A 26,661-nucleotide genomic window follows, 5' to 3' on the forward strand; every position below is an offset into this window, starting at 1 on the left:
CTGAGATAATGATGAGAAATGAACTCATGCTATGTTAGATATTTTCTATTATGTTTCCATAAAATCTTAACTCCAAGAGCCTTTTTCATTTTCTTCTGCGATTATTGTCTTTATTGTCTCCATGTTTTAATTTTTTTTGCTATAATCCCTTGTTGTGACCTTTAATTTCATCTGGTGCTATAATTTTCTTAGTCTTGTGTGTGTTTTCATACTCTGAGAGGATGAGAGGGGTTTTGGTTCATTATGAAGCAATAGTTCATAATGTTTTATTGGAGGATCAAGCATGCATGCTGCATTTTAGGCCAGGGGATGGCTTGACTACATTCAAAAGCTTACCAACTAGGATGATGAAGTGGCTACTTAGTTTTTGAGCACATTGAGGAATGGTGTAGCTTTGGTCAAAGGGTTAAGGGTATCATCCTCAAAGGGAATTGTAGAAGAAGTAATGGGATTTCCATAGGAAGGGGAGGAGTTCTTAGAAAGTTTTGATCCTAGAACAATTAGAGCTCAATTTACATTGTATATAGACCCACCATTGGATGTTGACATGAAAAAAGGTATGAAAAAATTATCATTTCCATACCCCTATAGGGATTGTGAGATATATATCATAAAATATTTCAGTTGTGAAAGGTAGAAAACATTTTCACATTCTATTCATTTCAAGTTTTTAAGTTATTTACATGATGACAATCGGTTAATGAACATTCCTAATTTCCTATTCTATATTCTAAAGTAGAGGGCTTCACTCGTACAGGGAGGTAAGTTTAACATTGTTTCTCACCATTGTTTGATTAAGATAATAGTGGAGAAGGCATTAAGAGAATAAACATAGATCTCATGGGAAAATTTTCTTGTCGAAGAATTTGAAAACAAAAACCTAAGTCCTATAAGGAAGAGAGTAGGAAAATAGGTTCGTAATGAACATAGGGTTAAAAAGATAATTGAAGAGATGGAATCAACATCTTCCTCTAGGAAATCTAGAATTTCTAGGCATAAAAACCCAAAGAATTCTCCTAGAGCCTCTACATATGGGTTAGACCAGGCTAAAGTCAAGAAGAAAGTTAATTTTTTTGAAGAAAAGACTACACGCTCATCTATAAAAAGCAAGGCTTCTATGAGAGTGGAACAATAAGAAAGATAAATGCCCTCCAGTTCTTGTTAAAACAAAAATGAAGATGTTCCTATAGCCTCACTCATTTCCAAAAAGATGAAAAATCTTGTAAAAGAAAATGAAACACCACTAAGGAGAAGTCATAGGGAGAAACAAAATTTGTCAGCAAATGAACCACATACTAGATCAAAAATTAATCTTGAATCTTCTGAACCACATGAGCAAAGTTTAAATATTCCTAGTAGTCATCAACAAAAAAATTCTGATTCACCACCTAAGATTGAAATAGAGCAACCATTTGTAGATGAAAAGATTACAAAATGGGATAGTGTTTGAAGATGATTCTAGTTCTAATGAACAAAAATTTAGGTTTTAGAGGAAGGGTTCTATTGGAAATATTATGGTAGGCTAAGTTATTAAGAGGGGAGGGGTGAATCAGTAACTAATAAAACTTAATCCTTAATTAGAAATTAGTCCTTATGTGTATCTTGATCTAATTGCATGCATGAGAAACTAAAAACATAAAAGCATACATAACACTTTTGACACACAATTTGATGACCTAGAAACCTTCCAAATAGAAAGTAAAACTGGGGTGGGGATGATACCCACAAGCTTTAGTACTACAATATAAAGTTGGCCTATTAGGGCTTATAATGATCACTTCTAATTATCTGCCCTATTAGGAGCAATAAGAACTACTAGGTCCAACTTGTAAAAGGATTTACAAACATACAATGAATTATGCACTCGATAAAGAGATTTATACAAGACTGTTAGGTCTACCTTGTGAAAGGATTTGACAAATCCATCTATTAAGATGAAATAGTATCTGATATCTAATCTATAACTTGATTTGCTAAATGAGATTTCTCTTAGTGTAGAAGTCACCTTGTTATGATAGATAAATCTTTGCTACTCCTTATACTTTTTTAGCCTTTGTAATTTGTTCTTCTCTTCTTATTTCATACTTCATACCATACATTGGATATGATACAATAACTTACATATATACCAATCCAAATTACAAATTACAAAGTCAACCATAATACAAATTTACACAAAGTCAACCCAAATGAAGAAACTCAGGTTTTGAAGACTGGCACAGTGAGGTTCTGATACTTGACATCCACTGTCAATGCTTGACATTGTCATGCATTTAGTAAATGTAGAAGCTTAGTACATATTGATCACTTCTAAGTAGTCTTGAACTCGGCTTGCATTGGTGACTCAGTGAATACTATGAAACTCGGCATATAAACTGAATCACAACGAGTTCAGTATAAATTGAGTCACTTGGTTAACACTAAGTAGCTCAGTTAACACTAGACTCACATCACATCAACTACAAACTCGATTAACTTGGTTTTCACTGATAAAATTGACATACACTGAGATGGTTGGTTTATACTACTGATCAAGAACTTTGTAGCAACTACTCGACGCAAACTAAATACTATCCTTTGGACTTAGTAGCAATTGTAGAACTTAGTAGATTTTTAAATGCTTGGTTAACATTGTTAAATATATAATGTGCTTTTTAGTTACTTACAATTTGAATAAGTGTATGTCACTAATAAAAAATATGACTATAATGTCAATAGGGTTCATCTTCACAAAAGCCCTAGTTATTTAATGACCCCATGAACTCACAAAATGAAAATGTGTTAGAAGGAAACCACCTCGTGGAACAAGAGATTGTTGGAATGCTTTAGAATAACTGAGAGGGGGTGAATCAATTATCCAAGGTCCAAATGTACTGACAAAACTTTTTAGTACTTAAAAAATACATGTGCATGCATTGATCATCCAATATGTCAAACCATAGTATATTATTATCCTAGGTCAAATGAACTTTGTAGAAATGTAAACATGAAATACCACAAAATTATTCACACAATTTGACACAAAGATTTTATGTTGAAATCCAAATTGGGAAAAAACACCAGTAACATGCTACCAATTTTCACTCTTTTGAAGTGAGCTTTGTGGACAGCCAACCCTATTAAAGGTTACATTGCACACTATTAAATGTGACCTTGATTAAAGGATTTCAATCACCTTATTAGGAGTGATCCTTGTTATAGGATTTTAGAAAATTCCACTAGAATGTCACCATGTTAAAGGAGTTACTCATGACTTTTAGGTCAACCTTAATCCAAAGGATTTATCCAAAATGATACAATTGTTAGAAAGTAATATTAGGACTTGATCTAATAACAAAACAACTCATTTGTAGATTAAAAATCTCTTATTTAGTCCTCCATTGTACTTGGCATTCATCTCCTTTGTCTCTAATAGCTTGTTCACCCTTTAAACCTTCTTTCATAGTATGCCAATTGTAGGTTCATTCCTTCAGCCACCAAATGAAGAAGCACTTGAAGATTCCTTGTATCTCTCTAGTTAACACTATGACACTTTGCTTCTGGCTTTTTATCTCCTTATATAGAGAATTTAATCTTTTTCTGCTTCACCAAAAGCTTCCATCTTAGGGTTAGGTTAGATTCATTGAATCTACTCTCTTTTCCATTTTGTACTCTTCTAGAAACTTTTCTTATAATCCTCTTCAAATAGTTTATCTTCAATTATGTGCGAAAATCTCAACATACTTATCTTCCACACACTTCACATAATTCAATAAATCAACTTTGCTAGCTCGGATTCATCAAATCTTTGATCAAACTCATTTTACTAGCACTCAACAATAACATGTTGTTTTCTTAATCATAATTGTCTTCTGATTTGTTGGTGTTTTAAAACTACATAGCTATAAAAGACTTGATACCAAGATGATGAAGAACAATTTAGCCTAAGGATTACCTACTTCCTATGTTGAACCATGAAGTGCATAGATCTCAACCCAACTACGACAAAATCACTAGGATTTTCTACTCTTTAGGTTCTGCAAAACCAAGGCAGGGGCACCTGGGATAAAAGGGTTCAAAACTAGATATTATCTTCACACTTCATTCTCTTACTGATATTCTTTTACATATACCTAGATTTTAAAGTAGATATTTGGCCACAAGTCCTCTAAGATTTATAGATAATTTTGAATAATGGTAGCCAACCATAACACATAAATTAAATGCAACCAAGTGTTGAGCAACAATCAAATTATTCTTACATAAAAAGTAAATTTGATTTTTAGATTTGAAACTATGCTTCATGAAATTTAGTGCTCCCTTCTCATGCAAACCTAATCAAAATGATCAATACCTCATCCATTGGGAATTAGAGTCTATCTAGCAAATTTTTTGATCTAATCAATTGTATTGCAATCAATATTATCAAAAATTTACCCTCAACCTCATTCTTATGCATATCCTTCTTATTGACTGAAAATCCTATCTCTTTATTGACACATTTACTTAACTCATTGAATTAAAAGTTTTTTCATTGAATTAAAAGCAATAACAAACTGATATACAATCTATCCTAGTTGCACTATATTTAATAAGCTTTTCTCACACAACCTTAAGATAACAAGTTATTAAGAATGGAGATTAGATTCAAAGAAAACATATATGATGATAACTCTCGTTTGTATTAATTTTATTTGAAAATAACACAACACTAAAGTAAAACTTAGAATAACTCAAGATAAGAAAACATGATCCTTCAATGTTAATGTACTCTCAGATTAACAGAGAGAAATACATCACAAAATTAATATCAAGAATATTGGACCGAATGTAAGCCTAGTGTTGGTGTTTTGAAACAACATAGTTTCAAACTACTCCAATGAGAACAAGATACATCTAGCGGCAACTACTTACCATTTTCAACATACCCTTTTAGACATCGGGCCAACTATAAGGCTAGTCCCTTCATCTATTTTAGGCTCTACAAAACCTAGGCAGGTGTACCTCAGATTCACTTATATGGTACCAGTGCTAAAAACATATTCTTAAATATAACAAAGCAGATAAGACCCCTAAATCTTCTAACACTTATGAAAAGATCCTAAGACATGGAATAGCTAATAACATGTCCAAAGAAATTTCTAAGCTAAGTGAAGGGATCCTTTTCAGTTCTTCAACATTTAAAGGGAAAATATTTGATTAATGATTTTGATTTCAGAAAAACCCCAAATATGTAGTAGTAAGAACAAGTTGATCTTGTAGCTTATTAGTGCCTCATCTATTGGAAAATTCCAAAAATTACACACATACATCTATGATACTAGTGACATATTCCATACATCACAATATCCGATTTGTCCTATCACTTTGTGAATTAGATATCGGTGTTCATAAAGACCTCATTCTCATGAAATATCCTTTCCAAAATAACCAAAAACCCTATCAAATACATCAAGCATTTACTTGGCCCTTTGTTCCAACAACAAAATATATTAGACATACAACCTTAAGGAGACGTAAATAGGTCTCAGTTCTTTGTCCCTAAACCACATAAGGTTGTAGATTATAGAGATAGGAGATGAGAATCAAAATGAAACTAAGAGATTCCTACTCATTTGTATTCATTTCTTTGAAACTATACTTCAAATGCATGTAAAATATTTTAGAAAACCACTAAGTAGATTAGAAATAGCTATATTATCTTAATTACTATTGTTCATACAATACAAACACGCTAAAGAATGTCATGGAATCACAACTCTGGATCCAACAATGTGATCTCATAGACAAACTACCAATCCTTACCATGGATGAGAAAGAGAAAGATATAGAAGAAGAATGGAATCCTAGACCTGATCTTGAAGTGACACGTGTCTAGTTGAATCCTTATTCTTTATTTTTGTAAACCATCTCTCATCTTTCTACCCCTGAGATCTCATTTGGTTTGCATCATTCTTTTGTAACTAACTTGAAATATCTCTTCCTTAATGATGAAAACCCTTGAGCTACTAAAATATCTAAAATGCATCATAAAATGCTGACAAAACCTCCATTTAACTGACTAAGATATGAGAAAACTCACCCATAGCAGTATTCATGGTGTCTTTTACATTCATTTAGTTCACCATTTCACTCGAAATCAAATTTGGATTTCCCCAATTGAATGAAACTGAAAACTGGGCACTTGACAGAAATCCTCACATACTTGGACCCATTGAACTCCTATATGGACTTACTAGAAACTCCCACAGTCTTAATTTGAAAATTGGACTCCGGCTATGGCTTTAGACTGCACTTCATTTGAAATCTTAAATACAAAAAATTAAAATTTCCCAAAGTTTGGACTATAGGTTTAAAATCAAATTTATTTAAACCTTGCTGCATGTGATTTTCTGGAGGAGATAATAAAATAATGATTTTTAGATTTTGAAAAATTTCACCAGAAATTTGATCCAGGCCAAACATGTTTGACGAACCCTGCCACATGTCATGTTCTGATTGGCTAGATTTTGCTTCATCACCTGATACTCGCCACATGTCACTATCTTATTTGTCTATTATTCCACCACATGGCAGCCACATTATCACACCACATCACTAGTCACCATGCCACATGATGAATCAACATCATGCGATGTCATCATGGCATATTGACCACATGACACATCATTTTGATCCTTGTTAGCACCTTGAGAAGTGTACCGTGTCTGAAGCCTCTACCACATGTAAATTTCTAACTCACCCAACTTAGATTAGCTACGACAAAACCACTGCCACATGTCATTTTCTAGTTGGTCCATGGGTGCCTCTTCATTACTAATGTCGCTAGTTGCCATGTCACATGGTTATTCTCCTTGGATCTTTTCTTTGGCAACATGGGGACAACCATCCAATCTACCACGTTTTTCCATCCTATGCCTCAAATTTTAGACTTCCATGTGTCATTATTTAGCCACATGTTGCTAATTATTGTATTTTGATTGGTTCTTGGGTTTAGTTATCATTCCATGTTAGCATTTTCTATCAAATTTTGTTTTGGCCAGCTCGGGTCCACGGGAGCAACTTGCAGCTTCCAAAAGTGCTTTGTCTTGAAGACACTAAGCATATGATTGTTCAAGCTTATAGACTTTTGAAATTTGGCTCCTTCCCAACGTGGGATATTACATTCTTACTAAAAATTCATTCTTGTTGCCAATGGTCTGGTTTATCTCCCAATAATTTCCATTCAATATGTTTGGTGATGCATCCTTTACGAAATGTTTGCAGGCTTTTCTTTGTTCTATGCTTGTAAAATAGTAGAGTATGACCCCCTTTTTTTTGGAAGAAAAACACCTTATTCTTTTCAAATAGTGGTCTTTACATGTTGTGACTTGCACTTTCCTCATGTGCCCTTTGCTATGTTCTTCTTAAAGAATCTGATCATTACATGAATGCTTTTGATGATGAAAATTGCTTTTCCTCCTCTAGAAATTTCTCAAGTATCCCCAAAAATCATCCTAGCATTCTCCTATTACACTTCATCAAGCTTAGATCTTCATTGGGCAACACCTCTCCAATGGCCTCCTATTTCTTGAGTCAAGAAAGGTATACCCCATTTTGGAAATGGGTAAAGACACCATTGGCTCATGCTTGAAATACGATAGAAGCTTCTTCTACCCTTGGTGTCTCTTTCCTACTCCATCTCCTCTTTTTCATATGGCTTTAGAACTCTCCAATTGTTTGAACACCAACTTACATAGTGATTTCCTTGTAAAATGGGCATCAGTAGTAGCATAGTCAAGCATATGACCAATAGAGTCATAGTGTGAGTGAGTAGTGTGGCCCCTTTGCATTTTTGGGTAAACTTTAGTGTAAAAATAGTTATTTAAAAAATCAAACCACAATCATTACTAGAAGATCATTGGTTTTGGTGCTGAGGTTCCTCTCTTGAGTGCATGAATTCAATCATCTCGATGAACTCCCAATGCTATCAGACTTGATCCATCTGTCATTGCATACAATTTTTTAACCAACAATTTATCCATATGTCTATTGTTGCAATGCCAATCCATTAACAATTTTGCAAGCATTCTTCCACATTAGAGAAAAAAATAGGAGAGATTATCTGAATGCATTAATATAGTTTTCAAATATGATAACAAAGCTTTGACCTTTAGAGAAGCTGTGGATAAGAAGTCACAAATGTTCGAATGGAGTGTTCATAGCTGATGTGATATCTAGCAAAAGCAAAAGCTTCAAAATTCCTCTTAATCAATCTCCTTATGAAGCATCCCCCTGGAAATAAATCATGATGGTGACAACATAGATATTTGAATTTCATCTCCTTGACATAAAAACTTATGAAACCATATTTATAGGAGAAATTTTAAACATTTGTTTCAAAAATATGGTCATTTAATGATGGAACTTTAAAATGAGTACAAGCATTGATGCTTGATTCTCTCCTTTATATCTCTCTATGTATAAAGAAACATCATTTGACATTGGATAATGATGTTCCCATATCAAAAATTTAAAACTATAGTTGTTATAATAACTTTAAAACAACTCCAATACCAAATACCTTATCAGCTTGCTAAAGTTAGCCAAACCACAAAGTGGGTATGGATTTTTTTTTTTTTTTTTTGGACAACTAACATCTCAAATTAGTCTAATAAACACCTTGTATTGACTGAAATCAATTTGCGTCACTAATTCATCTTTTGAAGCTTATTTTTAACACTTTCCACAAATTGTCAATTTTGTGTCAAGAGGTCCTTTGACCAGCCTTAAAAATTGAACCAAACATCTGACTAGGCTTTAAAATCAAGCATACTAATTCTTTGTTCCACATACTTTTACCTTGTCAAATCTTATCTCATGAAAAATTGTCAGTCAAAAGATATTGACTGTCAAAGTTGCCTCCTCAAAATTGCCTGCAAGAAAACATGTTAGAAAACCATAAATCACATTTGGATTTGGCTTTAATAACAAGACAAATTGACATTTGGGGAAACTAAAACTGGCGTGTTGGTTCACTATCATGAGGAGAGTATGAATCATTTATTAGGGCTCATGATGAATAACTAGACACATTTGGCGAATGGTTAAAGTGGACTACTTAGATTTGTAGACTGGAAACACTGGGAGAAAAGTGATCTTTGCAAATAGAATGGACCTGGAAAAGTGTGTAGAAAAATTCATCAAGATTTGAAAATTGGCACACTTAATGTATTTTTAGATTAAAATGCAATGGTACAATCCATTTGATCTCACCTATCATGGATTCAAAGTTATGACATCCCAAATAAGGGTACCAACCAATCTGCATTTTATGACACCAATAAAACTTTACAAATTGCTTTTGGAATTGCTTTTTAAAATTGATCAAATGGAATCATCATAAGCTCAAAATTGAAACATAGCAAGTATCTAAACTCTAGAATGTAGTGCAAAAGGAATTTTCTCATATTGGTCAACTAGATCAAAGTTTTCAAGTCAAATAGGGCCTCCCAAAATTCACAACAATTTGCATCAAAAACTGTATATAGGGCTTGATTTTTTGAATGACACTAAAAATCAGGGCTTCAATTTTGATCCCAATAGTGGCTCTATCTGGGGATGCATGTCCCTTGTGGGCATGGAAAGGATTCAAATCTCTAGTTGAAGAATACTATTCCGACAAAAACTTTCTCCGAACAACTTATTGAAAATAAGGAATCTATTCATAAACTCTACAAATGTGGCCCCGGGCCACCAAACTTATCAAAACTTCTTACTTCTATCATATATCTGATTTTCATCTACACTTTCATGAGGTAAGCTGAAAAAATTTCTTTTATGAGTTTCACCAATTAGATTAGCATTCTAAAATAGCTCACTTGGCAAAACTAAAACTACACCTTCATTCTCATACTACATGTACAAATCAGCATTAACTTCTACATCATGCTCACTATGAAAATACAGATCAGCATGCTCATGTAAATTAGGATCAATCTAAAAACCGTCATCTATAGATGACCGCTACATGCTATTAGCCGAAAACATGAATGATTCATATTCTACCTTGTTCAAAATGTTGCAAGTGTCAACATTTTGCAACTCACCTTGTGTAACCAAATGTAAGGAGTCTATAAAATATGATCATTGCCTACTTGCAGTCATGTTACTCATCAAATCAGATTTATCTTTCACTAAAACTTCTTCACACTCAAACAACTGATTAGTCACCAAGTATGAAAACTTATCCTAAAAGTGCTGATCTAAACTATGTTGATCACAAGCATTTTCTTCATCTAAAAAAATGTTAGAATGAACCTTGAACTCATCTCTACAAAACTTATCTACACATAAAGAAAATCCATAATCAAATTGACAACTTTCACTATTTTCCTCTTTACCACATGAGACATCAAAACATATTGTAGCAAAACCAACATGACAAGCATCTAAAACAACATCAAACTTCCCTTCACTAAAATCCCCCACATCCAACAAGTCGTCATGTGCAAAGACATTTGAGGTACTATCATATACACCTCCAAAATCTAACAAAGATTATTTGGATTCTATATGTCTTTCCACATCAAACTTTGGGGAAGTAACTTGACTGAATGAAAAAGCATTATGAGGGAAAATATGAGCATCCTTAGAAACACTTACATGCTTTTCAAAATTAGGAGTGAACAAAGTTGAAATTTCATCAGGGCTCAAGAAGACTGCCTCACAAATCTTCTCCTATCTTCAATTACTATCTAGATTAAATGATGTAGGAGCATCCTGAGCTACATTGTTATCCTGCATGTTTCAATTTTTGAGCCATTTTACCTTGCTACTAGAATTGTGTTTTTTTCTAGTTTTTCGATGCCTGTTGTAGGACATGTAACTAATTTTTCACAATGAATGAGAGGATTAAAACTTTATTTATTAAAGAGGGCCTAGATTACTATCTATGATCCAAGGCATAAGTCATAATTCCTTATTAGTTGGGAAATATGGAAATTCTCCTGGATTATAAATTTTTGATAGTTTTGCACAATAGTTTTTTGTGCTTGAATTTTGGAATGGAGGCACACATTTCCTTGGTAAATTAGACCTTTTTCATTTAAAGGGTTGTAGTGGACCTAAAGTACTACCTCTAGTTTGAAGTGTGAGTTCTAATTCCATTGGAGCTAGGAGATATTGTAATTTTTCTCCGATATCAATTTCTGTTGGAGGCTGATTTGAGGCTTTTCAAGAATTTAATTTTAGTTTTTAGCATTATGGGCTGACCTGTGGCTTAGCTTAGTATAATTAATGGTCTTGGGTAGAGTCTTAATCATTATTTTTGGGAGAAAATTCTTAGGGGGAGCAACTTGGAGGAAAATTTTTGCATTTGAGTCTAGAGATCTGTTCTTCTTTGAAAGATGTATTCTTCTTTGTAATGGTTGTAATGAAAAAGGCCATATAGCCAAGCATGTCGGATGTAAAATTATTGATATGAATATATGAAGATATTGTCTCTCTCTAGATTTGAATCTCATTCTTCTTGTTCATTTTTCATTGTGTGTTTGTTTGTTAGTTTCTAGATCACCTCATTTTGGGGTACATCTGGACTAGTGCTTCATCATGACATGAAGAACTTACAACATAAAATTCATTAGTATAACACTTTGGGATATCAAAATCATTACAACATTCATTCTTATCATGGAAAGAACTACCTCCACTACTATTATATAATTCCTCAACTTCATATTCACTATAACAAAGTTTATTTTTATTTTCATATCCATCTTCCTTATGCTGATTACAATTATCTAATTCATTTGTATTTGAATCCACCACTTCACATTTAGAAGAAAAATTATCTTTCTCTAAGGATTCATTATATTCATTACTACCTTGACTTTTATCACACTCATTATTATCATTAGAAGATATATCTTGAAATCTATAATTATCACTTTTCATCTCCTTAATAAATCTTTCAACTTGCAAAAACTCTTGTAGTCTTATAGGTGTCGGCCAATTAACTAAATTAGGCATTAGAGCATCTAGAAAACTTTAGGTAGTGAAGATTCCTTAGGTTTAGAATGAAAGGGAATCTTTTTGATTATGGATTTAAGCTTTAAGCTTTACATAACATTGTGTGGCATTTAAACCTTGAGTACTTCCTACTTCAATTCTTATGGAATTGACAATCTTATTGTAAATCTATTTATTCAACATAGAAATGTTGTTGACTATAGTCTTCAAACTTTCAAAACTTGGCAAACTAATCTCAGATCTGAGATTTGACTCTATCATAAAATAAAATTTCTACCTCTTTCTTCTAGTGCTGAAAATTACTGAATAGAGGCAACCATTTTTAGCACTTGACTTCCATGAAAGAAAAACATGAAAATCAAAATACCTCAGGTGTCGATGTAAGACTTTGGTTTGTTGATTTGACATAGGTGTATACTAAAAATCCTTCACACCATTGATAAAACTTTGTACAGTTGCCACCTCCTTGCAAGAAGATAATGAAATCACTACTGTGATTTACCTTTTAACACTTCACTTTCTTATAACAACAGATGCAACAATACCTTTAAAACTTATCAAGAAATCAAATTTCATTTTCAAGAAACTATCAAAAGCTTCAGATCTACCCATACAACTAAAAGTCTTTCAAAATATTATAGTGAAATCAATTAGGAACAAATTGGTGTAGAGATTTAGAGTTGCCACTCACTCATGTGAGAAATAAAACATAATTTGTCACTTGAAAAATCTGAACCAGACCTTCAGATGTAGGAGAAATGCAAACCATTAAACCACTGTTGTAGATTTACAAATTTGAAAAGAGAACAAAACCTTTTATTCATTCTTGACCCTAATTTTACAACAAAACTTTGAAAACAAAATCTGGCTAAATTGATTGAAGCTAAACACTCTTAGCAATACAATTTACACTCAACCTCAAAGTTACTATTGCAAATGGATGAAACTTCACTGGGATACATAATTTGGAGTAAGTAACTAGAAAAAACATCAGATACTTACTGTTGCAACTTTTTTGATGCACTTCTTCTATTGTATTAAATTTTTCTTTATCAAATTCTCAAGGTTTGTCTACCATATCAATTCAATATGATCCCCAACAAAGTCACCATTTTGTTGGTGTTTTCAAACAACATAGTTTCAAATTACCCTAATGAGAACAAGATATATCTAGGGGTAGCCACTTCCCACTTTCAACATACCCTTTCAGACACCGAGCCAACTATAAGCCTAGACCCTTCTTCCACTTCAGACTCTATAAAACCTAGGCGGGTGTACCTCAGATTCATTTATATGGTACTAGTACTAAAACATATTCTTAAATATAACAAAGAAGATGAAAACCCTAAATCTTCTAACACTTATGCAGATCTTAAGACATGAATTAGCTAATAACATGGCCAAAGAAATTGCTAAGCTAAGTGAGGGTATCCTTTTCAATTCTTCAACATTTAAAGGGAGAATATATGATTAATGATGTTGATTTCAGCAATACCCCAAATATGCAGCAGTAAGAAAAAGTTGATCCAATAGCTAAGTAGTGCCTTATCTATTGGAGAATTCCACAAATCACACACATACATCTATGATACCAGTCACATATTCCATACATCAATATATCAAATCTATACTATCACTTTGTGAATCAAATATCGATGTTCATAAAGACCTCATTCTCATGAAATATCCTTCTCAAAATAACCAACAACCCTGTCAAATACATCAAGCATTTACTTGGCCCTTTGTTCCAACAAAAACATATATTAGACATACAACCTTAAGGGGATATAAATAGGTCTTAGTTCTTTGTCCCTAAACCACATAAGATTGCAGATTATAGAGATAGGAGACGAGAATCAAAATATAACTAAGAGATTCATGCTCATTTGTATTCATTTCTTTGAAATTATACATTTAGATGCATGTAAAATAATTCATAAAATCGCTAAGTAGATCAAAACTAGCTATAATATCTTAACTACTGCTATTCATAGAAGAGAAATATGCTAAAGAATGTGGTGTAATCACAGCTCTAGATTCAACAATGTGGTCTCATAGACAAACTGCCAGCGCTTACCATGGATGAGAAAGAGAAAGATATAAAAGAAGAATGAAATCTTAGATCTGATCTCAAAATGACATGTGTCCATTTGAATCCTCATTCTTTACTATTGTAAAATATCTCTCATCTTTCTACCATTGAGATTTGATTCGGTTTTCATCATTGTTTTGTAACTAACTCAAAATATCTCTTCCTTAATGATGAAAACTCTTTTGCTACTAAAATATCTGAAATGCATCATAAAATGTTGATAAAATCTCCAATTAACCAACTAAGATATGAAAAAGATCACCTATAACTACATTCATGCTACCTTTTACATTCAATCAGTTCACCATTTCACTGGAAACTAAATCTGGATTGCCCCAACCTAATGAAAGTGAAAGCTAGGCACTTGAGACAAATCCTCACATACTTGGAACCAATGATATCCAGTTCAAAAATAAACTCCAAAAATGAAAAGTTCATTCTCTCCCAATTTTAGTGATATATTATACTCTTATATGGACTTACCAAAAACTCCTAGGATCTTAATTTGGTTTTTGGGCTCCAACTATTGCTTCATACTACACTTCATTTTAAATTTTAAATACAAAGATTAAAAATTTTCCAAAGTTTGGACTATAGGTTTAGAATCAAATTTATTTAAACCTTTCTACACATAATTTTCTAGAGGACATAATAAAATTATGATTTTTTGAATTTTGAAAATTTTGACCAGAAATTCTATCCAGGTCAAACATGTTTGACCAACCTTGCCATGGGTCATGTTCTGATTGGCTAGATTTTGCTTCATCACCTAACACTTGTCATGTGTCACTATCTTATTTGTCCACTATTCTACCACTTAACAGCCACATCATCACACCACATCACTAGTCACCATGTCACATGATGAGTCAGCATCATGCCACATCATCGTAACATAGCAACCATGTGACATGTGTCATTTTGATCCTCCTTAGCACCTCAGAAAGCATGCCATATATGAAGCCTCTGTCATATGTCAATTTCTAACTTGTCCAACTCAAATAGCTACCTCAAAATTATTTCCATGTGTCATCCTCTGATTGGTCCATGGTTGCCTCATCAAAGGTTGCCATGTCACATGGTTATCCTTCTTGCATCTCTCCTTTGGTGACATGGCGACAACCGTCCAATCTACCATGTGTTTCCATCCTATGCCTCAAATTTTAGACTGCAATGTGTCATTATGTTGCCACATGTTGCCACTTGTCCTATTTTGATTGGTTCTCAGGTCTAGTCATCATTCCATGTCAACATATTCAATCAAAACTCATTGCTTCCAAAAGTGCTTTGTCTTGAAGAAACTAATCATAAGATTGTTCAGGCTTATAAACATTTTGAAAATGGGTCTCGCCCAATGTGGGATATTACATTCTTACTGAAAATTCATTCTTGTTGCCAATGCTCTAGTTTATCTCCTAGCTATTTCCATTCAAAATGTTTGCTGACGCCTACTTTATCAAATGTTTGCTGACACCTACTTTATCAAATGTTTGCAAGCTTTTCTTTTTTGTATGCTTGTAAAATAACAAAGTACGACCCCCTTTTTTTTGGAAGAAAAACACCCCATTCTTTTCAAATGGCAGTCTCCACATGTTGTGACTTGCACTTTCCTCATGTGCCCTTTTCTCTGTTCTTCTTAAAAAATCTGATTGCCAGATGATTTCTTTTGATGATGACAATTGCTTGTCCTCCTCCCAAAATTTCTCAAGTGTCCCAAAAAGTCAACCTAGCATTCTCCTATTACACTTCATCAAGCTTGGATCTTCATTGGGTGGCACCTCTCCAATGGCCTCCTATTTCTTGAGTCAAAAAACATATACCCTATTTTGGAAAGGGTAAACACCATTGGGTCATGCTTGAATATGATGGAAGCTTTTTCTGCCCTTGATGTCTCTTTCTTGCTCCATCTCCTTTTTTTCCTATGGCTTTAGAACTCTCCAAGTGTTTGAACAACAACTTACATAGTGGATTTCTTGTAAAATGGGTGATGATAGCAACATAGTCAACCATATAACTGGTAGAGTCATTGTGTGAGTGGGTGGTGTGGCCCTGTTGCATTTTTAGGAAAAATTCAGCACAAAAACACTTATTTGAAAAATTAAACCACAATTATTACTAGAAGATCATTAATTTTGGTGGTGAGATTCCTCTCTTGAGTGCATGGACTCAATCACATTGATAAACTCCCAATGCTACTAGATGTGATCCGTCTATGGTTGCATACAAATTTTTAACCAAAAATTTATCCATATGTTTGTTGTTGCAATGCCAATCAATTAACCATTTTGTAGGAATTCTTCCACATTGAAGAAACAAATAGGAGGAGAAGGAGATATTATCTGAATGCATTAATATAGTTTTCAAATCTGATAATGAAACTTTGACTTTTGGAGAAGTTCTGGATAAGCAGTCAAAAATGTTCTAATGGAGTATTCATAGCTCATGTGATATCTAACAAAAGAAAAAACTTCAAAATTCCTCTTAATCAATCTCCCTATGAAGCGTCCCCCTAGAAATAAATCATGATGGTGACAACATAGACATTTGAATTTCATCTCCTTGACATGAAAACTTATGGAACCATATTTATAGGAGAAATTTCAAACATGTGTTTCAAAAATATGGTCATTTGATGATGGAACTTTAAAATGAGTATGAACATTGATGCTCAATTCTCTTCTTTATTTCTCTCTATGTATAAAGATACACCATTTGACATTGGATAAAAATTTTCCCATATCAAACATTTAAAAGCATAGTTATTATAATAACTTTAAAACAAATCCAATCGCGAATACCTTATTAGCTTGCTAAAGTCAGCCGGACCCCAAAGTGGGTTTGGCTAAAAAAAAATTCATTTTTGAACAACTAACATCTCAAATTAGTCTGATAAACACCTAGTATAGACTGAAATTGATTTGCATCACTAATTCATTTTTTGAAGCTTATTTTTAGCACTTTCCACAAATTGTCAATTTTGTGTTGGGAGGTCCTTTGACTAGCTTTAAAAATTGACCCAAACACCTGACTAAGATCTGAAATAAAATAATGTGATTCTTTGTTCCACATACTTTTACCTTGTAAAATCTTGTCTCATGAAAAATTATTAGTCAAAAGATATTAACTGTCAAATTTGCCTCCTTAGAACTACCTAGAAGAAAACATGTCAAAAAACCATAAATCACATTTAGATTTGGCTTTGAAAATAAGACAAACTAACATTTGGGGAAATAGAAATTGGGTGTTCCCTCACTGTCACAAGGAGAGTATAAATCTATGATTAGGGCTCATGATGAATAATTGGATGCATTTGGCAAATGGTCAAAGTGGGCTACTTAGATTTGCAGACTGGAAACATTGGGAGAAAAGTGATTTTTGCAAATAGAATGGACTTGGAAAAGTGTGTAGATGAATTTGTCAAGATTTGAAAATTGGCACACTTAAAACATTTTTAGAGTAGAACGCAATGGTACAATACATTCCATCTCACCTATCATGGATTTAGAGCTATGACATCCCAAATAGGGGTATTGACCAATCTACATTTTATGACACTAGTGAAACTTTACAAATTGCTTTTGGAATCACATTTGAAAATTGATCAAATGGAGTCATCATAAATTCAAAATTGAAACATAGCAATTCTTTTACCTCTAGAATGTAGTACAAAAGGAATTTTCTTATATTGGTCATTTGGGTAAAAGTTATAACAAGTCAAATAGGGCCTCCCAGAATTCAAAACAATTTGCATCAAAAAGCATTTATAGGGCTTGATTTTTTGAATGATACTCAAAATTAGGGCTTCAATTTTGAGTCCCAACACCTAGAAAAAACTAAAAATTACATAAGAGTTCAAACCCCCCATTCTCTTGCCTTGGGATCTCATTTATATAGCATGAGATGCAACATGCTTCAGACCTAGAGAAGAATGACAGATGTCCTCAAGACAAAAAGATATTTACAAAAAAGTTACTATCATAAAAGAAAAAAAATTGGTACAATAGAATGTTTACATCATAAAAATTCCTTTTGTGGGACTACTTCTACTATGGCTTGTTATCGTTGAGGAGCTCTACTTGATTATTGGCCTTGATGCAATTTCCATTCCTTAGATTGTGGGACAATTGGATTTACCTATGATGGACCAAGTTCTAATATTTGAAAGCTTGGATTGAGTCATGGTTCTCCATCCAAGTTATCATGTATTGACAAACCAATAGCTATAATTGATTTCTTTTACTAACAAGAGAGTAGAAAAATAAAAAATAGAATTCATACCATCCTAAAAGGTTTGAGAAATAATGAAAACAATAGAACCAAGGATGTGGTCTTGTTCATCCATGCCAAAGATATTGTAGAGAGAAAAGTACAATGTCTGTGCTCTAGGATTGAAATACTTTCTCAACAAAGGCTCTAGAGTATTTGGTGTAACTAGGGGTAATGATCCTATCCTAACAAAATGTTCTTGTAATGGTACTCACCTTAAATAAACCCTCTGTGTATCATACCTAACTTGGAGCTCTTCCATATCTATCTTCTCATGAACTACATGGTTAGGGTTTAATTTGAAAACCTCTTTGAACGATTCTAGTGAAACCCTAAAAAGATTATCACCATCATGATTCTTTACTATCCTATTTATTGGATCATATTTCTTTGACATTATTGCAAGAAAATATCATAAAAAATAATTCTTGGGATAATTAATTTTCCAATGTCAAATTCCCATACATTATTCAGAGGAGTATCACTACAAACCATTTACGAAAATACCCTAAACCTTTGATAGATACTTCAACATCTCTCAACCAGTTTTCTTTGTTATAAAAACCCTCACTAACCAATAACCTAGGGTTCTTAGCTATTAATTTTTTTCCCCTAGCAAGCTCATTCATGGATTGTGACATTTTCTCTAAGAAATCATCATGCACAACCCTTTTAAGTTAAGTTTTTTCCCTGAAAAATACCTTCATGGAGGTATGTTTAAAAAAATATCTCACTATGAATATACTTTATCAATTTCTCAAAAATCCAAAATACTCACCCAATTTTCCTATTTTTCTCCTTGAAAATCATTAACAACTCCAAACCCTTAGAAAAATGTGTCTTTAGCTCTGAAAATCTTTGTTTTGTGAGAATTTTTCAACTTTATTGTTTGATAATGAAAATTCATAACCCTTATTGCAAATTTGATCTCACACATAACAACATTAATAAAAATTAATACCCCAATAGTCATATTTTATGTTGTGCCATGGAATTTGAAAAATTATCATTGATTTTTTACAAATCAAACAATTTAGCTTTAAAATCATATGATTTCCTTACTCTTTTAGTGAAACTAGCCACACATCAACAAGGCACTTCTCCACATTTCATAAAGTTTGAGCAGTTTCAAATTGTAGGAAAGTGTCGATCATCGATCTTCACAAGATTGACAATTACAAAAATTCTTTGGAATTACTATACTTGCCTTTAATATTTTGGATCCACTTACATAGTCACCATCCAACTCGCTAAACACATAGGCTTTCTCAACAAATCAGTGTAAGACATTTTGCATGTGTCCTACCTTAGTAATACCAGGCAACTTTATGAACGACTAACCCCACCTAGCCATGTGTCATCAAGGCACTTCGTCACTTTCTTTAAACATTTAACATCTTCATAAAGTAGGAGAGCACTCTCCGTTGATCTCCAAATGATCGACAGTCCCATAGGATTTTATTTGTTTGAAACTTAGTCAATGAAAATGTTTTAACTTTCCATGTGTTCTAACATTCTCCAACTATTTTGACACTTTTTCATCCTGGTGGTGCATAACAAAAATGAATTTCATCGAGTACACATTTACTAAGGTGCTTCCCCACATTTTCCAAAGTTTGCATATCTTCAAATTGAAAGAAAGTGTTGATTGTTGATCTTTCTTTGATCAATCGTGGAACATTACATTATTTTAAGAGGGTCCCAACCACCTAGTTCATCCAGTGAAATGGCATAATCTTTCCAACATGTCCTAACAATAGTTTGACAACCTTGAACTTTTTTTGAGAAAGCCTGACTTTTTGCGGGTCATTAAGGGACTAACATCATTAGGGGCTACATGTCATGTAGGTACTTCTCCACATTTGCCAAAACTCAAACATTTTCATATTGCAGGAAAGCGCTCATCGTTGGCCTTTCTATGATCAACAATTTGTAAGAAAAAACCATACCATGGTTAAAAGACATTCAAATATCACAATTAAATCACATAGTTAAATCTCGATAGCAATATCACAATTTGACTTGTTGTGGAAATTATCTCCTACTTATCAATTTGATAGAAATCCCCTTATGAGTCAAAGAGTTTGACTCAAAATCACACAGTTAAATCCTGATAGCACTATCACAATTTGACTTGCTGTGAAAATTATCTCCTACTTATTAGTTGATGAGCTTAAGGAGCTTTCTAATGAATGGTTCATAAGGCACAACACTCGGTGAAGGTTTTTTAAATGGAGTTGCAAGCTTTGGGTTTAACCATGGAGGAAAATTTGTAGTTAAGCATGCTCAAGCCATAGTAGTAGTGGGATGCAAGATCTTTCAGGAAGTCCTAGTGCTTCACCCCTGTGAGCATCACCTAGATCCAATGAGTTCTAAGTGTTCCATTTATTCTCATGAGATATGGATTCATGTTGAATCACTACTCATGAAATGTGGGTCAATGAGTTTGACTCAAAATCACACAATTAAATCCTGATAGCAATATCACAATTTGAGTTGCTATGGAAATTATCTACTACTTATCAATTGATGAGCTTAAGGGGCTTTCTACTGAAATATTCATAAGGCACAACACTTCATGAAGGTTTTGCAAATGGGGTTGCAAGCTTTGGGTTTGACCATGGAGGAAACTCTGTAGTTAAGTGCGCTTAGGCCGAAGTAGTACTGGGATGGGTGACCTCCTGGGAAGTCCAGGTGCTTCACCCCTGTGAGCATCACCTAGATCCAATGAGTGCTAAGTGTTCCATTTATTCTCATGAGAGATGGATTAATTTTGAATCACTACTCATGAAACATGGGTCAATGAGTTTGACTCAAAATCACACAGCTAAATCTTGATAGCAATATCACAATTTGACTTGCTATGGAAATTATCTCCTACTTATCAAAAGATTTTTATGAAAGTATTTTAAAGAAAAACATGAAAAAATAAATAAAAGGAATTTATAAAACAAAAAACTTCCCAAATATTTTCAAAATATACCAATATTTTCCTACCTCTTGAAAACCAGGGCATAAACAATAAGGGTTTCATGAAACTTAAGGTTTACATCTAGTCCATTTTGACACACCCTTCCTCTAAAATCATGAATCCACTAGGATTTCATCGTGAAATGCAACAAATTTATTAAATAATGAGAAACTAGGCCAACACTAGGTTGCTCAACATACATTAAGTTTAACTGGTGCTCAACACACACTAAACGTCCTTTGCTCAGCTTACACTAGATTTTTTTTTGCTTGACACTATTAAATTTTATCGGTCACAACTAACTTTCTTGGCTTCCACTATTTGCTCAGTTAGGCTTGGTGTACACATTTCTTTTCTTAGTCTTCTTCTTGTCTTTTCTCAAGTATCCTTACATTATATCGTTAAGTAGATAAACAATATGCTATATGATCAAAGTCTTACTTGGTCTTAGTGCTTCTTTTATACACCATATAACTCAACCTTTCTCTAGGTACTCTTTTTATCCTTTCTTTTCAAATCCTCTTCATCAATCAATCAAATGATAGCATTTAGACCAAATGAGTAATTGTCTCACCAGCAAGTAGCATGTTTGACATCACTAACAAAATAATGATTGTTTTGTGATAGGTTTCATCAATATTTCCATTTCTATACTTCAACAATCTTCTTCATTTCAATAGTCTCCCTCTTTGGAATTGATGGTAAACCAATACCAACAACACTACCAAAAAGAAATGTAATACCTTTTATTGAAATCTCTCCCTATATCAGTATTTTTCCTTCTTCTATATAGGCTACAATCTCTCTTCTTTTTTAGATATTTCATGTAACTCTTTCTCTCTCAAATCTTTCTCCCTCTTTCTAATCTCTTTCTTTTTTGGTACTAACTCTCTCATTCTTGGTAATGCAAATCTCTCTTTATATATTGTCCCTCTTTGACAACAATGCCAATGACTTTTCATACTCTCATGTAGATATCAAAAATTTAGGTTCTCCCTATGTCACCTTGCATGTCACTGTAAATATTCTATTTCACCTCTTTCCTTACTTTAGGTAGTTCCTAAAGTAAGATCCACTGCATCAAGTTGTAAAATATGTCATTCAATTTAGTTGATGTAGGGCACTACTCTTGCTTCTTAAGTAGCTTTGGATAGGGGTATCACACCTAGATTACCACTAAAATATTCATGTACATTCTTAGGTATAATTTTTTTGAATATATCACCTTTTTGTTCCTTTGTATTCACATATTCCATTCTCACTTCTTGTCTTGAACCGACTCTCTCAAGTAATGATACTTGATTGCAATATGTTTTGTCTTTGTATGCATCACAGGATTTTTAGAGCTGTTTATAACACTTGTGTTGTCATAGTAAATTACCATAGGTTTAGTGATTTCTTTCTTCATTCCTTTAAATAAATGTTTGATCCACACCACATTTGTAAAATTCATAACAACAACCACATATTTAGCTTTAGTAGTAGATTGTGAAATACAGTTTTTTTTCTTGCTGGTCTAGGTAACCAATCTTTTTCCTAAGAAAAATGCTCCACCATTTGTACTCTTTTTTTCGTCAATGTTTCCAACCCAATTAGCATCTATATAGGCTCTCAACTCAAACTTTTAATTTTTCTTGTAGTATAGACCATAGTTTTTGTATCTTTCAAGTATCTCATAATCCTTTTAACAACCATTAAGTGATTCTCCTTAGGATTTGCAAAAAATCTTGCAACAATCCCAATAGCTAGTGCAATATTAGGTTTGCTATGAAGTACATATTACAATTTTCCAAACATAGAATTGTATAATGTTTGGTTTACCTTAGTAGAATCATCAGTTTTGGATAGTTTATGTCATGTCACCATAGGAGTACTAGCTGGTCTTGAATCTTCCATACCAAAAGTTTTCAAGATTTCCTTTACATACTTATATTGAGTAATGTAAATAATGTATTTCATCTTATAAACTTGTTATCCAACAAAAAACTATATTTCTCCAAACATAGATATCTTAAAATATTTCATCATTTCATTTGCAAATGTCTTGCACAATGCATTTTGTCCTCAAAATATGATATCATCAACAAATATTTCAGCTAGTAAAATTCCTTTACCTCCTTCTATCTTCAAGTACATATTATTATTTTCATCAATCTTCTCAAAACTAATTTTCACAAGATAGTTGTGCAGTATTTTATACCATTCTCTGGGAGCTTTCTTTAAATGATATAAAGTTTTGTGTAGTCTACACACCATGTTATTTTTTTTTGGATCAACAAATCCTTTAGGTTGTTCAATGTAAACCTCCTCTTCTTGTATACCATTCAAAAATGATGACTTAACATCCATTTGATAAATTTTGAATCCTTTATAGGTAGAATGAGAAAGAAAAATTCTTACTCCTTCTGATCTTGCAATTAGAGAAAATGTATCTCATAGTCAATTCCCTCTTCTTGTGCATAACCTTTGCAGACTAATCTTGCTTTATTCCTTGGCTATGTTCTTCTTTCAACAATAGGTCATTCATTAAGTTCAAACATAGGTTCACTATGTACTTCTCTATTAGGTAACTTGACATTACTCTCTTATAAACTAATCTCGACATCAGAATGTACCTCAGCTTTTGATTGTAACTTAGCTCTTGAATGCAACTCAACATCCACTGTATGTGACTCAAAAGTAACTGATTCTTGTTGATTAGCAGCTACAGTATCATCTACATTAGTAGACATGCCTTCATAGTAGTACATAAAGGATTTTTAATTCTCAGGTTCCTTCTTATGTTCATCTTCATGTATTTATTTATATTCATTAAATTTTACATTTTTAATTTTCACAAATTTGTTAGTGTTAGTATTTAAAAACTTATAAGCTTTTCTTCTTGTTGAATAACCTAAGAATATACCTTCTTCATTTTTTGCATCAAGTTTATCATTTCTATTGTCCTTATAAATGTAGTATTTTCTTCCAAATACCTTAAAATATTTGACAGTGGGTAAGTATCCACACCATAATTCATAAGATGTGAAATTTGTACCTTTCTTGACTTGTGTTTGGTTCAAGGTATAGACAATTGTACTAACAAAATCTCTCAAGTATTTTAAAGCAACATTCTTCTTCATTATTAGTGTTTTGGCACAATCCATAATAGATCTATTCCTCCTTTCAACTATCCCATTCTATGGAGGGGTCCTAGGTGCAAAAGTTTGTCTCTTGATTCCTTATTCATTGCAGAATTTATTGAATTCATTTGATGTAAGCTCTCCACCTCTATTAGATCTGAGACAATTTAATCTTTTACTAGTTTCCTTTTCAAATTTTTCCAGATACTACTAAATTTTTTTTAAAGCATCAAATTTTTCTCATAAAAACATATTTGTCATCATTCTTGAGTAATCATTAACAAATAGAAGAAAATACTTGTCACCTTTGTAACTTTTTACATCAATTAGGCCACATAGATCAGTATGGACTAATTTCAAATTTTCTTTTGAAGTATGCCTTACTCTTATAATTAGACTTTGTCATCTTTTCTAACTGACATTGTTTGTAAATTAGATTATTAGGTTTCTTTAGTTTTGGAAAACCTTTGACTCTTTTCATCTTATTGATACTAACCAAATTGTTAAAATTTACATGACATAATCTTTTGTGCCATAGAAACACATAATCAAATTGTACAATAGGACAAGTAGCTTTATTCATGTAAAGATAAAAGAGATTACCTCTAGTCTAATATCTACTCTCAATGTGTTCTCCATTAGTATCATAGATCTTAGATTTCTTATGTTCAAATTAAACTTTGTATCCTAAACTATTCAATTGTGACACACTTAAAAAATTATAGTTAAGTCCTTCCACATAGTAAGCATTGCCACACATGATCTTGTTTGTCAATCATATTGATCATTTACCTTTCACTGGAAAATTTGCATCATTACCAAATCTAACACTCTTTCCATTGTAATTCTCAAGGGCACTGAACTTACTTTTGTCACCAGTCATGTGATGAGAACATCCACTATCAACGATCCATCTTTCACCTTTGGTTACATAAGATACTAATTCAATTGTCTCATCTTCATTAGAATCATCTTTCATAAAAGCATACATAAATTCATCATCATGACCATCTAATTCATCATTAGATTCTTCTTCAACAATATAACAAGCTTTCTTTCCCTTGTCTTTATAGGCTTTGTTACTCTCATCTTTTCTACCTCTAAATTTGTCTACACTTTTGTTGTATTTCTTCTCAAGACACCTTGCTACAATATGACCAACTTCATTACAATTAAAACATATGATGGATAACTTACCTTTGTATTTTTATTTTCATCTATGAAATATCCTAGCCAACAGTGCTTCTAGTTCTTCTAGATCTTAATCATCTATATCATTGTCACTAGCAATATACTTGACCTATTTCTTTCCTTTAGGTTCCTTCAATGTTATCTTAGCTTTGAAAGTGGAATCAATATTCTTTGTTTTAAAATTATCAAAAATTGAAAGTTCAAAAGTAGTGAGTCTACCAACTAGTCCTTTAAGGGTTAGATCACTACTAGGAGTATACCTCAGTTCTTGTATAGTAGAGACTCTAATAGCACACATAGGCAATAGGGTTCTCAACACTTTTCTAATCATAGTCTCATCTTCAATAATTTCATTTTTCCCTTTGATTGCATTTACAACATCTTTGATTCTTGCATAATATTAGACTATAGTCTCACCTTTTTGAATTCCCATTTCATCAAATTTTCCTCTTAGACTTTATGTTTTGGCTCTTAGATCATTCTTGTCTCCTCCATAGATCTTTGTAGGGCATCCCAGCTTCCTTTAGAAGTGGTGCATGTTTTGATGTCTACAAACTCTGAATAGCTTAGGGTAGATGCAATCTCCAACATTGTTTGATTGTGCTCTTTCTTCTATTTGAGTTGTTCAATAGTTAGGGATCCAAATGCTACAACATGTTCATTGGTGATAGTTGTCTATGCATAATCTCCAAGTCCTCCTAGATGCAACTTCATCAAAATTTTCCATGTACAATTTTTTTTCTTGTTTAACTTTGGCACCTCCTTTCTATACATCTTGATCTTTAGCTTCAAGTACCTTCAAAAAATTTCTTTTAGAAGCACCAAATTCTTTTATACAAATTGTTTGAATGCTTTAGAATAACTTAGAGTAGGGTGAATCGGTTATTTAAGGTCCAAATGTATAGATAAAACTTTTTATTACTTAAAAAATACATGTGCATGCATTTATCATCCAATATCTCAAACCATAGTATCTTATTGTCCTAGGTCAAATTTGTAGACACCTATATCTGATTACACCATTAGGTCAT

This window comes from Cupressus sempervirens, chromosome 10 (genome assembly GCF_028749045.1).
Source record: "Cupressus sempervirens isolate cs-2001-9-10 chromosome 10, ASM2874904v1, whole genome shotgun sequence".
NCBI classification, from domain to species: domain Eukaryota; kingdom Viridiplantae; phylum Streptophyta; class Pinopsida; order Cupressales; family Cupressaceae; genus Cupressus; species Cupressus sempervirens.